This window comes from Mustela nivalis, assembly GCF_964662115.1.
Source record: "Mustela nivalis genome assembly, chromosome: 6".
Taxonomy (NCBI): domain Eukaryota; kingdom Metazoa; phylum Chordata; class Mammalia; order Carnivora; family Mustelidae; genus Mustela; species Mustela nivalis.
In genome coordinates, this window is record NC_139025.1 from 47,979,608 (window position 1) to 47,993,799 (window position 14,192).

The 14,192-nt window shown below is 42.1% G+C and overlaps 1 long non-coding RNA gene across 1 annotated transcript in view; it reads left to right on the forward strand.

Annotated features, from left to right (window-relative positions):
• The window catches only part of LOC309866989, a 43,668-nt gene extending 38,447 nt beyond the window's left edge, over nucleotides 1-5,221 (forward strand). Inside the window, exons 4-5 of the long non-coding RNA XR_014312905.1 lie at nucleotides 2,610-2,770; nucleotides 3,605-5,221. This is a non-coding gene — a long non-coding RNA (uncharacterized lncRNA). The remainder of the gene's footprint in view (nucleotides 1-2,609; nucleotides 2,771-3,604) is intronic.
• Nucleotides 5,222-14,192: the final 8,971 nt, after the last annotated feature.

Genomic DNA, 14,192 nt, shown 5'->3' on the forward strand with positions numbered 1-14,192 from the left:
CCCTACATCTATAGCCATAGGTTCTGATCATCTCTAAAATGGAGAAAATTTTGTAATATTTTCTAAAGAAATCGTAGAATAAGAATACAATACTTCTCATGTGCATGGTGGAAATTTATTTTTTATTTTAAAAATTTTTTTAAAGATTTTATTTATTTAACAGAGAGAGAGATCACAAGTAAGCAGAGAGGTAGGCAGAGAGAGAAGGGGAAGCAGGCTCAATCCCAGGACCCTAAACCCATGACCTGAGCCGAAGGCAGAGGCTTAACCCATGAGCCACCCAGGCACCCCAAGAAATTGATTTTTTAATATTGATGGGTGGGATGCATAAAGCTGGGAACCTCAACACAGACCACTTGGTGTTTGTAGAACTGCCATGGGCTTCTGGTCTGCAAATGCAGGAATTATAGTTTGCTCGAACGTGATTCCCATTAAAAAAGGGAAAAAAATGTACAATGTGTGTCTTAGCTTAGGCTATTATAACAAAATACCCTAAACAAGGTGGCTTAAACAACAGACATTTACTTCTTCCAGCTCCAAAAGCCAAGAAGTCTGAGATCGAGTGCCAGCTGGGGCAGGTTCTGGTGAGAGCCCGCTTCCTGGCTTATAGAGGCTGTCTTCTCGCTCTGTGCTCACAGGGCAAGGAAAAAAACAAGCTCTCTGCTCTCTTCTTATAAGGCCACTAGCTCCATCATAAGGACTCCATCCCCATAACCTCATCTAAACCAAATTACCTCCTGAAGGCCCCGTCTCCAAATACCATCCCACTGGGTTTTAGAGTGTCAATGCCTACATGGGGGGGGGGGGGGACACAAACATTCAGTCCATCAGAATGCATTAATAATTATTAACATTGCATTATCTGGCATTATCCCGATAGGGAAGAATTCCTGTCTTGACTATGCCCTGAGAACCAAATCCTTTACTTATAATTTTATATGGCAGAGAATTATACGAACTTACCAGTTTTCCAGAAGACTGATTTCTGGCTCTGCACATTTCAAGCCCTGTTTTCTCCTCAACCACTATGTGCCTGCTGTCAGCCTGTGTGGGACACATTCCCTTTACCATGCTCCACCCTGTCCCTACGGCACAGTGGGTGGGAGGAGGCCTGGGAGCTGCCTCTACCCTGGGGTGGCTGGCAGTAACCAACATTGATACAAAAGTGGCCCAAACATGTAGATGTTCCCCCACTAAACTCCAACTAAATGTATCTCCAACTCAACTCCATTAGCTGACTCCCCAAATGCCCACAGCCACCTAATGCTACCTAACGCAGAGACATCTTAACCAGTGGGATTAAATTATCTTACTTTTATTTATATGTGTGTGTGTGTGTGTGTGTGTGTGTGTGTGTGTGTGTGTATGTATATAGCTTACATTTGCAAACTTCACAAAAACACCACAGGAACACCTCAATTAGGACCTCTCTCAGGGCCTGGAAGTGAGTGACTGTGCCAAACAAGGAGCTTTCCCTTCCAGGTGATTTGATCTCTGCCTGGGGGGCACAGGCTGTGAAGGGGAGGGTAGGAGCCATGACGAGACAACTTACTGGGGGAAATGTTACTTGTGTATTAAATCATTGAATCCTCTTAATGAAGCTGTGATGTTGGTACTATGAAAAATCTTCATTTTACAGATAGGGAAACTGAGCAACGTGCCTGGGGTCACACATATAGTAAGTGCCAGACCTGGGATTTGAACCCAGGCAGTCTGGCTCATACTTGTACCTAGGACAGGAAGCAGCCTCTCCACAGCATAGCTCATAACCTCCATGGCCCCTTAGGACACTGCAGTCCCACCTATAACTTTCAGGCAGTATATATTTTACTTATTTGCATATTTTCTGTTCCTTGCTACTAAAATATAAACTCTCTGCGAGCAGAACTGTTTATTTTGCTCACTGCTGTCTCCCTGCACTTGGGATGATGCTTGGCCCACAGTAGGCATATAATAAACATTTTATTTATTTATCATAAATTCTTTAGTATTCTCCTAAACCTTTTTTAAAGATTTTATGTATTTATCTGAGACAGAGAGAACATGGTGGGGGAGGGGCGGGACAGAGGGAGAGGGAGAAGCAGACTCTCCGCTGAGCTGGCAGCCTGACGTGGGGCTCATTCCCAGGACCCCAGGATCATGACCTGAGCTGAAGTCAGATGCTCATGTAACAGACTGAGCCACCCTGATGCCCCATTCTTCTAAACTCTTTGAGTTGAAATACTCTAATTGGAAGAATATAAATAAGCAATATCTTTGGAAAACTGCAAAAGAAAGTGAAAATTAGAGGAAGTGCATACCAAAAAAAGCAGGGAGTGGGGGGGCGGATTTTGACTGACATGAAATTCAGGAGAGAAAATGAAATTTATTATGTATTTTGAAAATACATAATACATTCACTATGGTTCTGTTCTAAGTGTCTGTGATTCATGTTCTCCTGCCCCATGTCTCTCATATCAGGTTGGTTATACAGGGAACCAGCAGGGGTGATCAGATCATCTTGAAACTCAGATGATCTTGAGTGCCCAGTTGAGGTTTGAAATTCAAAATTTGTACTAACTCCTGATGGTGTGAGTATGTATTATGTGATTTTCTCCATTAATATTCAGGGCCCAAAGAAAATGGAGAGATGGATCCAAAACTGAGGCTTTGTTGACTGGCTGTGCCATTATGTCAAAGGAGGAAAGAGATTGTATCTGATGATGACAATATCCTGAAAACCAAGAGGGCTGAAGGCCATTAGCTGGGAGACCAAAGGCCAGATGCCTTGGTAAGACTGAAGATGGGGGGTGCCTGTTAAGCATCTAACTGTTGGTTTTGGCTCAGGTCATGATCTCAGGATCCTGGAATGGAGTCCCATATCAGGCTCCTTTCTCAGTGGGGAATCTGCTTCAGGATTCTCTCTCTCTCTCACTTTGCCCCTCTCCCTTCTCGCTCTCTCTAAAATAAATAATTGTTAAAAAAGACTGAAGACGGGAGGAATGGCGGTGTAGGGGAGGAAGGTATAGGGTTGAGGTCAGAGTGGAATTTCCAAGTTCAAGATGTCAGAGGTGAAACAGTTCTAGGTGATGACAAGGTCTTGTAACAGGATAGGAGATATTGATGACAGGTGAGTACAGCTCTCAGATGAGTCATAGGATATGAGAAAATTTGATAGGATGTGGGTTAGGCATGGATGTATAAGTTCATCAGCTTGAACCATGATTTGTAAACTGTAAAGCCAGCCTTAAATATCACCTTCTCCAATACTCCACTTTTTTTAAAAAAGATTTTATTTATTTATTTGACAGGAAGAGATCACAAGTAGGCAGAGAGGCAGGCAGAGAGAGAGAGAGAGAAAGAGAGAGCGCAGAAGAAACAGGCTCCCTGCTGAGGGGCTCGATTTCAGGACCCCAGGATTATGACCTGAGCCAAAGGCTGAGGCTTTAATCTGCTGAGCCACCCAGGCGTCCGCTTTTGACTGACAATACTTTATCTGTAATAATTCTAAAATAATGACCCTCCTCAAATTAACAAACCAGGCTCCTAGCATCATCTTAATTCAGTAGGCTTATAAAATCGGGGAAGTTTTGTTTGTTGAAGGATTAATTCTGTTCATTTGCAGATAAACACACAAGAAAGAAATGTTCTTCACAGCTCCAGATTAAGTCCCTTTTAAGATGATACTGAAGAACCCATATTTTATTCGGTGTTACACACATCATAAAAGACTTGTGGTCTCCAGAAGTTCATATTCCAAGGTGACAAGCCCCTCAGTCAATGCATAAATATGATGTTAAACAATGGGAGGATGAATAAAAGCACTTATATCTTCCAGACACCCTGTCTATGAAGTGCTCCAATTACCAATATACCCAGCTGATTTTCAGAGAAACAAAGAACTTTACCAGATACTCACCAGGAGCTTTTAACACAGATAATAGAAGCTTGAAATTGGATGTAGCATCCAGTGAGGAGTAAGATTTCAACTTCTTTCAATGTCAGGTGCAGCTGGGGATAGGCAAAGAAATGTTTTGTTTGGTTTTGCAGACTTTTTTCATTCAGTACTTAGCCTGAAACCTTAAAGAGCAGTATCAGAAACCCCAGATCAGCAGTAGCCAGCCAGGAAATTGATTTTACTTTAAGGGTATTCATAATAACAGAACCAATCTGTATGTTCATTAAATCCACCTGAAATGATAGGAAGTCTAACAGAAGTCTTTCAAAGTGGAGGTTTTGCAAAAAAGGCTTTCAACCCTGCACATTTTCTAACCAGGGAGTAACTAGGCAATTTCTCCTCTCCCTGCTCTGGAGGAAAGATCGACAGGCACCTGGGTAACGGAGACGTTAGAAGTGAAGGATTCCATGCGCCAAATCTTGCATGTGAAGTAATTTTTAGAGATTTTATGGAGCTAGGGAAACAATTTTGCCCTTTCCATTTTTCCCCTACTGAGTTTTCCATATCTCCAAGACAGATGGAGCACATGTAACAAAACCAACCAAATGCAGAGAATGCAATCTGGGATATTAAAAATAAAATCTTTTCCAAATCTTCACAGGCTCCTTTAAAAACACTTCTACCCAAGTGCTAAAGCAGCTAACAGAGGTGTCTAAAAATGGAAAGAAGAGGTGCCCCAAGGGTTCTTTTTTTCAAAACCAGTCAGCATTAATATTTACTTCTCAGAAAGGGTTCTATACACAATCAGCAAATATGACCAAATTTAGTCATATGTGGATTGAAGATGATTATATCCCAGAGAGCTCTCCATTAAGAATCTTTAAATATAAAAATGTTGAATCTAATCCAGAAATAAGGCGAACGGGCAAATGCAATCAACACCCGGGGAAAATGTTAGTATTTCAATGGGCTTCAAATAAACACTCAGTACCATTATATTACTCAAAGAAACCAGTAAAGAGAATATGGTGAGGTAGATTTTGACATTGTATTGTTTGGCCTTTTACTAACTATAAACTCTTTATTATGGACATGCTGTAGCTTATATTTTACATTATCATAGCATTTAAATTTTATATTTCTGTAATATTTAAATGTAGGAACCTATCAATCATGGCTCCTGGGTTTTTAATTTTCTATGTAAAACTAATTTATTCTGAACCGCATGTAATTTCAGATTTTCTAAGAGTAGATTAACCTCACAAAATTGTGTTCAAATATCACTATTCCTTTGCCATCATCCAAAGAATACATCAATATTCAATTAAATGTAAATAAAATTAATTTTTTTCTCCTTCTTTTTTCCACTGGGGCATATAAGTAAATTGTTTGAAATGTATTACTGATGGAAATTAAATGTAAATTACTTATTTCTCAGTTTCTGGAACCTCTGTGCACTGAGAACTTATCTAGGTGCTGGCGATGAACAAAGTGAACAAGACCCAGTCAGGCTAAGGGGGAGGGGCGGGGGGGGGTATGTATGGGCAAAGCTCCATAAATAAGCAAATGAATGAATAAGACCATTTCAGATAGTGATGAGTACTGTAAAGGAAAGGAAATCTGCTAATGGTATAGAAGGTTCTGAGAGGGGGTGAGGGGCCGGGAGCTGGGTGGTTGGGAAATTGGAGGCAGTGGTGTTTAGATCACTGGAGGGGAAGGAGTCAGCGTTGCAAAGAGCTGGGGGCCTGGGGTTGGGGGAGGGGGAGGCAAAGGGAACCGTGAGTGCGGGGAGGAACTCGGTGTGTTCATGCAACAGAAGTGTGGCCATTGTGGCTGGGCTTGGCGGGGAGAGGAGTGAGAGATAAGATCCAGGTGTTAGAGCCGACTTTTGTAGAAAAGATTTGGAGTTAATTCTAAGAGTGAGAAGAAGCCATAGGAACTGACTGCATTCTTCTAAAGATAAGTCTGTCTCCTGCGAGGCAAATGGATGGGAAGGGGCAAGAATGCAAACAGGGAGACCAGCTGGATGGATGTGGGATACTAGGAGAGCCACGATGGTGACCCCAAGTGGGCTGCTGGCAGTGGCCTTAGTGGGGATGGTGAGAAGTGTTCAAATTCAAAACATATTTTAGAGATTCAACCTAAGGAACTTGCTGGTAGTTAACTGCATTTTCCCAAGCTAAGTTCTCTCACTTGAGCTATATTTCCAAAGCTTTTCTGAAACAATTTTAGGTCCAAGCTCCTTGCCCCTCACCTCCCTACTCATATATGTATATATGCATATGAGTAGGTCTTTGGGCCTCAGGAAAATGTCCCCCCAACCCCTTATTTTTTTTTTTAAAGATTTCATTTATTTATTTGACAGAGATCACAAGCAGGCAGAAAGTTGGGGTGGGGGGAAGCAGGTTCCCGGCTGAGCAGAGAGTACAATGCAGGGCTCTATCCCAGGACCCTGAGATCATGACCTGAGCTGGAAGCAGAGGCTTAACCCACTGAGCCACCCAGGCACTCCCTACCCCAACCCTTTTAAATCACAGTTGGTCCAAATGGCTTATCCAGCTTTCATTTGAATGTACCAAGTGCATTTCAGCTGCTTTTCTGTCTGCATATCCTAGAAATGACTCTCCAGACAGCTGTTCCCAGCTCCTGTCCCCTTACCATCCATACCCTCCTACAGACTCCTAGAGAAATTCACACACAGTCATTTCATATTTGTGCATGACTTCTCACATCCCCAAGAGTTCTCCCCACTCTGGGGCTTGTCCTAGAAGTTGCAGCAGCCCCAGTAACATTATCACGGTTCCCCTCAATGCTGGGGTCTTCACAAGCCTCAGTCATTTCACAGAGGACAGAAACCTACAAAGTGACATTTCACAGTTGGGAAAACCGGGATGTAGACAAGTTTGCATATCAAGAAGCAATACCCAGCTGGGTTTTCAGTTAGGTGAAGCTCCACTGGGCTCTTAACCTCTTGCTTCTCCAATAACTGGCTCCCCAAGAACTTAGGTAAGCATCATAGAACACGACTGTAGGGGCTCCTGAGTGGCTCAGTCAGCTGAGCATCGGACTCTTGGTTTAGGTTCAGGTCATGATGTCAGGGTCATGGGGTCTAGGCCTGTCAGCCTCTGTGCTCCTCAGGGTGTCTGCTTGTCATTCACCTTCTGCTTGCTCACTCTCTGAATGAATGAATGAATGCGTGAGTGAATGAATGAAATCTTAAAAAAAAAAAAACCCCAAAAAACAAAAAAACACAGCTCTGGATTGCCTAAAATCGAATCTGAGTGTCACCACATTTTAGTGGCCTGACTTTGGATGAGACACTTAACCTCTCTCGCTGTGCCTCTGTTTGTTCATACATGAAGAAGACATGATAATACTTGCCTCAGGAGGTGGGGAGTAAGGGAGCTACTGTGCAGAGTGCTTAGAATGTGCCCTTGGCAAAGAACAAGTGCTTTGTAAGTGTTAGCTCTCACCCTCATCATTCTCTTGTCCCACCCACCGAGGCGTCGCCCTCCTCTCTTATTTGTGCAATAGAAATTCAGCACTATGATTATGGAGCCGTTACCCAGCCCCCTAGGAAGGTGTGCAGCAGGAGGATGTGGTTAGGGGAGAGGACAGTGGGGTCATTACAGAAAAGCTCGGTGGGGCAAAGCAATGAGGTGAGCTCAGAGATGCTAGAGAGACACTTAAGAAGTTGTGATTAATTTACTCTGAATAATGCATCGATGTGAAGACATTTTTAAAGCGTTCTTCGGATTAAGTTACCTACCATTCCGGGGTTCATCTCACTGAGCAGGAAGTGTGTGGAGTGGACAGGGGCAGGCTGTCTTTTGCAGTAACTCAGAGCTGAGCTTCTGCGTCTCAAGTTCTTGCCTTCCCTTCCCTATTTCACTAGAGATTTGGGGATGTTTGGCAGTCAAAGTAAACCAGATTTATCTGTGGTCACAACGCATTTCAGCAGTTTAGGATGATAAAGTTTACTTCGTGTTCATGCTACAAGTCCCCCATGGAAGGGACAAGAAGGTTTTACTTACTGAAGAACCAGACTGGCAGAGGCCCCATCTCAATGGGCTTCCTTGATCATAGGGGCAGGGGAGAAGGAGCATGACAAAGCACGCGTTGGCTCTTGAAGCTTCCACCTGGATATGACCCATCATATTGCTCAGATTTCTTTTGCCAAAGCTAGTCATATGGCCATGCCTGGGCTTAAAAGGGAGAACATGTATAATTTTTCCACAGGAAGTGCCCCAAATACCTGGGGACAAATTATCACAAGGAGTTAACTGAAAGTTAACAGAAAAAACCCTCTAAAAGTTACAGCTTAAACAATTAAGGGGGTATTTTCTTACACAACAAGAAGTTTGGAGGTAGGTCAAGGCTACTGATAAATCCAGTAGCTCAAAGATGTTTTTAGGGACCCACTTTATTGCCATCTTTCTACTTTCCCATCCTTAGGAAATCAGCAATATATCTCTTCATGGTCACAAAATGGCTGCAGCAGTGCCAGCCACCACATGCAGAAAAGTAACATCCAGTGAAGAATGGAAGTGTTTCCTTCCACTATTTGTATAGCATTGAGAAAATCTTTCCCAGAAACCCCAGCTTACCTTGGGGCCTGTCAGTCAGAATTAAATCACAAGACCATGACTCATCCCATCATGAGCAAAAGGAAAGACCACTTCTTGGGATTTAAAAAAAAGGCCTATTTTCCCTTTGCACAAACAACTCTCTTTTCTATAAGGAATATGCCACTGAACATAAGAAATCAGGAAAACGTAACCCAGTTTTACCAATTATGGTAAGCTCCTTTATTCAGGGTGTAAGTAAAGAAGGACAATTCCTTTATGAAAAGCCAACATTAGTGCTTACATAATAATTATTCACAGTTAAATAACTATGGGCAAATAAAGCAAGCAAAACAGGCATCTAACAGGGAAGGATCATTTACCTACGGGATAGGGAAATAAGAAACTACTTTGGATTGATATTACATCCATCTCAAAAGAGTTGACCAAAAGAATTCACCACTCCCTTCTTTGTGGCCACCCTGGACTACAGCTTAAATGTTCTTTCTTCATCATTCACCCACACACTTCATTGCCTTTATCTGTGTACCTGTCTCCAACTGCAAGACGATAAGCTTTTTGAAAGATGTGGCCTGTTCCATTTGTTTATTCCTATGCATGCTAAAAAGAATAATGGGTAACATCATTTGATTGCCCACTGTGTACCAGAACCCGTTCTAAATTCTAAACGAATTGATTCTTGTAATACAACTGTCCCATGAGGCATATGCTATTATCTATGCTTAATACATAAAGAGTTGTAGGGTAAAAAGGTTAAGTCATTTGACCAAATGTATACAACTATTAATTGATAGAGTTGAATTTTGAATTTCAAATGAAGGTAGCCTACTTAGGTTATGTGTGGCACATTTGTCCCCAAAGTAGGTGAACCCAATATTCTTTAATACACAATATGAAGGTGTCAGAGAACAGGAGTGAAGGACAAGTGACATTGTCTTTTATTTACAAGTAGAATTTGAAATTAAGTATGATAGACTTAAATTCTCTGAGGATGGAGAGCATGTATGTTTCCCTTGCTCAGTATGGAGTCTCTATCTCCTAGTATAGATCCTGGCACAGTAGGTCCTTATGTGTTCCTGGAAGTGGGGGAGGGAGGACGGGAGGGACCGTGGGGGGAAGGAAAGAAGGGAAGGGGGGAGGAAGAGGGAACAAATGAATAAACACAGTTAATGTCTTTCCCTTGCTCCTTATATTTTCTACCTTTTCCTGTTTATTTCTATGGATAATTTGGTATCTAAAATCTGTATCTTACCTAGATAGAAAGAAGTGTTAGTTTCTCTAAGAATCAAGGGTTCTCAAAGAGAAGAGTTTAAATGTAACATTGTTACAGAGTAGGGAGGCCTCTCTGCAGGTCTATAATTCATTTGTCTTTTGAAACAATGTGTCTTATTTAAAGTAGATTTTTTTCCCCTCAAATGGAAACATTTTTTAGGAATTTGGACTTGTGCTTTTTCTTCTAACTGTGCAGCTTGAAATGTCAATACCATGCATAGACATAATGATTTGGTTTTTTTTAATCAATACAAGGCCATAAACAAATGAACAGCAATAATTAAAGAAATGGCCACTGTCAGTAGATGGAAATACTACTCTAGCAGTCCCTCCACCAGCAGCACATTTCAGGAGACAAATAATAGTTTGGGACCACTAAAAACACCATGTTTCTCCTTTATTTTAGCACCAGCATCATTGGGGGCTGCTTCCATAGAATGTTCCAAACTGTCATACAGATTTAATACATTAGACCTAATATTAGACCACATAGACACCCCACTCTAGTTTCAATCAACAAAGTAAAATCGTGATGAAACTGAATCATTGCACTGTTGTCACAAGTGAATTTTAACTGTTCTTATTTGTAAAGAGTATCCAAGTTTCTACTGTTGACTTTGTTGTTCTGATTCTTATCCAGAGAGCTAATTTTAAAAAGCATGTCTATGATCTAACCTTGAACTAGAGCTTCATGAGTCCCCGAATATCCCAATTTTCCCCAATATTCCATTTTTTCTTTGTTCTTTATTCTCAAATGATTTTCATATTTCATTCAAATTTCTTTGAGTTATTAAGGATTTTTTTCAGATGTCTCATCCAATTTCAATATATCAATGAACTCACTAATTTCCCTCTGCCATCTGTCTTTCTCTCCTAGGTTCTGTCCCTTGGTCGATGGCACCATCATTCACTCTGTGATCCAAACCAACATTTAGCCACTTTTGATGGCTCTTGCTTTCCCACTTACCCCAGTTAGTTGATAAGTCCTTTCATTCAACCTCTATCTAGATCCATCCTTTCCTTTTCACTCCACACCCTAAGTCAGTTCCTCATCAGCCTCACCCAGAATATTGCCGCAACCCCCACCCCCAACAACTAGCTTCCACTTTGTATCTTTTATTCCCCCAACCCATCTTTTATATTTCCATTCAGTTATTTTCTAACAAAGAGATAATCATGTTTCTTCCCTGCTCAGAAACCTATAATGGTTCACTATTGCCAATTTTTAAAAAGTCCAAACTCTTTAATAACATTCAAGACTTTGGGCGTCTGGGTGGCTCAGTCAGTTAAGCATTTGCCTTTGGCTCAGGTTGTGATCCCAGAGTCCTGGGATTGAGCCCTGCTTTGGGCTCCCTGGGCTGGGAGCCTGCTTCTCCCTCTGTCTTCCACTTCCCTTGCTTGCGCTATCTCTCTCTCTGTCAAATAAATAAATAAAATCTTGAAAAAAAAATCTTTAAAAAAAACTTTCAAGACTCATCTTTAATTACTCCCCGCCTGCCTTAGTAGGCCCGTTTCCTATCACTCCCCATCATTACCTGCACATATATGTGTACTCCTCAGATTTATGTGATACTCCTCAGTTCTATCTACCTGGCAAAAGCCAAATTACCCTTCAAGGCCTAGTTCAAATACCCTCCTTGGTATCCAGGCAGTTAGTCAGTCGTTCTCTGCTCTCATATCTTTTTTTCTTTTTTTAATTTTTTATTTTTTATAAACATATATTTTTATCCCCAGGGGTACAGGTCTGTGAATCACCAGGTTTATACACTTCACAGCACTCACCATAGCACATACCCTCCCCAATGTCCATAACCCCACTCCCCTTCTCCCAACCCCCCTCCCCCCAGCAACCCTCAGTTTGTTTTGTGAGATTAAGAGTCACTTATGGTTTGTCTCCCTCCCAATCCCAGCTTGTTTCATTTATTCTTCTCCTACCCACTTAAGCCCCCATGTCGCATCACCACTTCCTCATATCAGGGAGATCATATGATAGTTGTCTTTCTCCGCTTGACTTATTTCGCTAAGCATGATACGCTCTAGTTCCATCCATGTTGTTGCAAATGGCAAGATTTCATTTCTTTTGATGGCTGCATAGTATTCCATTATATATATATATATATATATATATCACATCTTCTTGATCCATTCATCTGTTGATGGACATCTAGGTTCTTTCCATAGTTTGGTTATTGTGGACATTGTGGACATTGCTGCTATAAACATTCGGGTGCACGTGCCCCTTTGGATCACTACATTTGTATCTTTAGGGTAAATACCCAGTAGTGCAATTGCTGGGTCATAGGGCAGTTCTATTTTCAACATTTTGAGGAACCTCCATGCTGTTTTCCAGAGTGGTTGCACCAGCTTGCATTCCCACCAACAGTGTAGGAGAGTTCCCCTTTCTCTGCATCCTTGCCAGCATCTGTCATTTCCTGACTTGTTGATTTTAGCCATTCTGACTGGTGTGAAGTAATATCTCATTGTGGTGCTCTCATATCCTTTTGTTTCTAATCTTATTGTGCCCCTATCTTAGGTCAGGTTCCCAGATGCAGACCCTGAGGAGAGGATTTGTAAGGAAGTCTTTTCTTTTCTTTTCTTTCTTCCTTCCTTCCCCCTTCCTTCCTTCTTTTCTAAGATTTTATTTATTTGACAGAGAGCCCAAGCAGGGGGAGCAGCAGGCAGAGGGAGATGTGGCTCCCCAGTGAACAGGGAACCTGATTCAGGCTCCAACCCAGGACCCTAGGATCATGACTTGAGCCCAAGGCAGGTGCTTAACCAACTGAGCCACCCAGGTGCCCCACCCAGGAAAACGTTTCCTTAAGGAAATACTCCCAGAAGAGATTGGCGAATGCAGGAGAAAAGGAGACAGGCAAGAGAAAGGGATTGAGCAAGGGTGGCTTTAGATAATGTCGCCGGGGAGTGGCTCAGCCTGATTCAGTAGAGAAAGCCCAGACATTAATTTATGTCCTGCTCTCTGGGGGACTGGGCCTTCCTGCCCCCAAACCAAGCAGTCACTGGCAAGGAACTCAGCTCTCAAGCACTTCCTGCTCCCCGAATATGTTCGCAGTACTCAAGGACAGCCACTCAAGGCATCATAGGTGCAAGCCATTGGAAGCAAAAGTATGTCAGAGCTGAATGGGGGGGAACGGGGATGGTAAAACGGGATCCCCAGGCATTTGGGAGGAGTCAGACAGTGTCAGCTATGCTCCTCGGCATAGTCTGCCTTGTTTCCACCTCTGCACCTCCAGCTCGGGATAGTGAGTTACTTGGCAGGGAAGACCCCCTTCTTAGTTGTCCTTATGCCCCTACGGCAGGGAAGATATTACTTCACACCCAGAAAGTGCTTAAATAGCGTTTATTGGTCTGAACTGAATACTCATTTTGTAGGTCTTTTGCAACATTTTGCTACTAATAATCATATTGCTGAGATTTTTTTTTCCCCCTTGCTGGTTTTAGCTCACTAATAAAAGATAGGGCTTCTGGGCTTTCAAAACCTAAGGTTCAACTTTTCACCTTGTACTTTTCTCCCCAGGGCAACAATTTGCTCAGCATATCTCTTCCTAAATTCCAAGACAGGCTGCTTGCTCTGCTCAGTCAAGACTGCCAACCCCAGAAACATTTTCGAAAGATCACAGTCAACATCATTGCCAAAAGAAGAAGTTCTTGGCACACAAAAGACCTGGTTCAATATGAGATGCCAGATGGTGATTTCAACTTCAGCTAAATTCCTGCTGAAAAAAGTGTTTGAACTGCAGATGAGAAAAGCTTCTATGACAAATTTCCAAGCGTTAGAAGCTTCAGAGGGAGATGGCAAGTGTTGATACACCCCCCCCCAACCAAGCACATGCACACACCACAGACTTACTACCTGCAGCTGGTAATTAAGATTCCCACAAAGATGCCTCTGCTTTTTAAGAAGACTGAGCCCTGACTTGATTTTTACAACTATCAAAGTGTATTTACTGAGCCCATTGAAAGTAAAACCTAGTTGATTACATGTAGTGTTTTTCAAAGCATCTGCTTTCATTAGCATCTGCTGTAAGTTTTTTTTAGTATCTGGAGTATCTTATTCCTCTCTACCAATAACTCCATTATTAAGCCAATTAATAATAAGCATGTCTTCCCTCCCTAACTAACTTTCTTTCTTTCTCTCCCTAACTAATTTCAGATTACAGGGAATATACATGAAGTATAAATTGATGGTCCTCTGTCTGGACACTCTTGGGTCCCTGACTCCCTTTTTCCTTCCAGGAGATTGAAAGCCCAGCTCCCCTGATTCCAGAGCTTCATTCAAGATTTAGCTGAGATTGGGACTTTGCCTGAAACTGTGCCCTGGGCTGGTTCCTTCTCTTCTACATTCCCCGTCTTGTTCCTTCCTCCCCATCCTTCTCCTCCCCTGAACTCCCTTACAGAACTAATGAACATTTCTTTAACAACATTCTCGCACCCAAATCCTC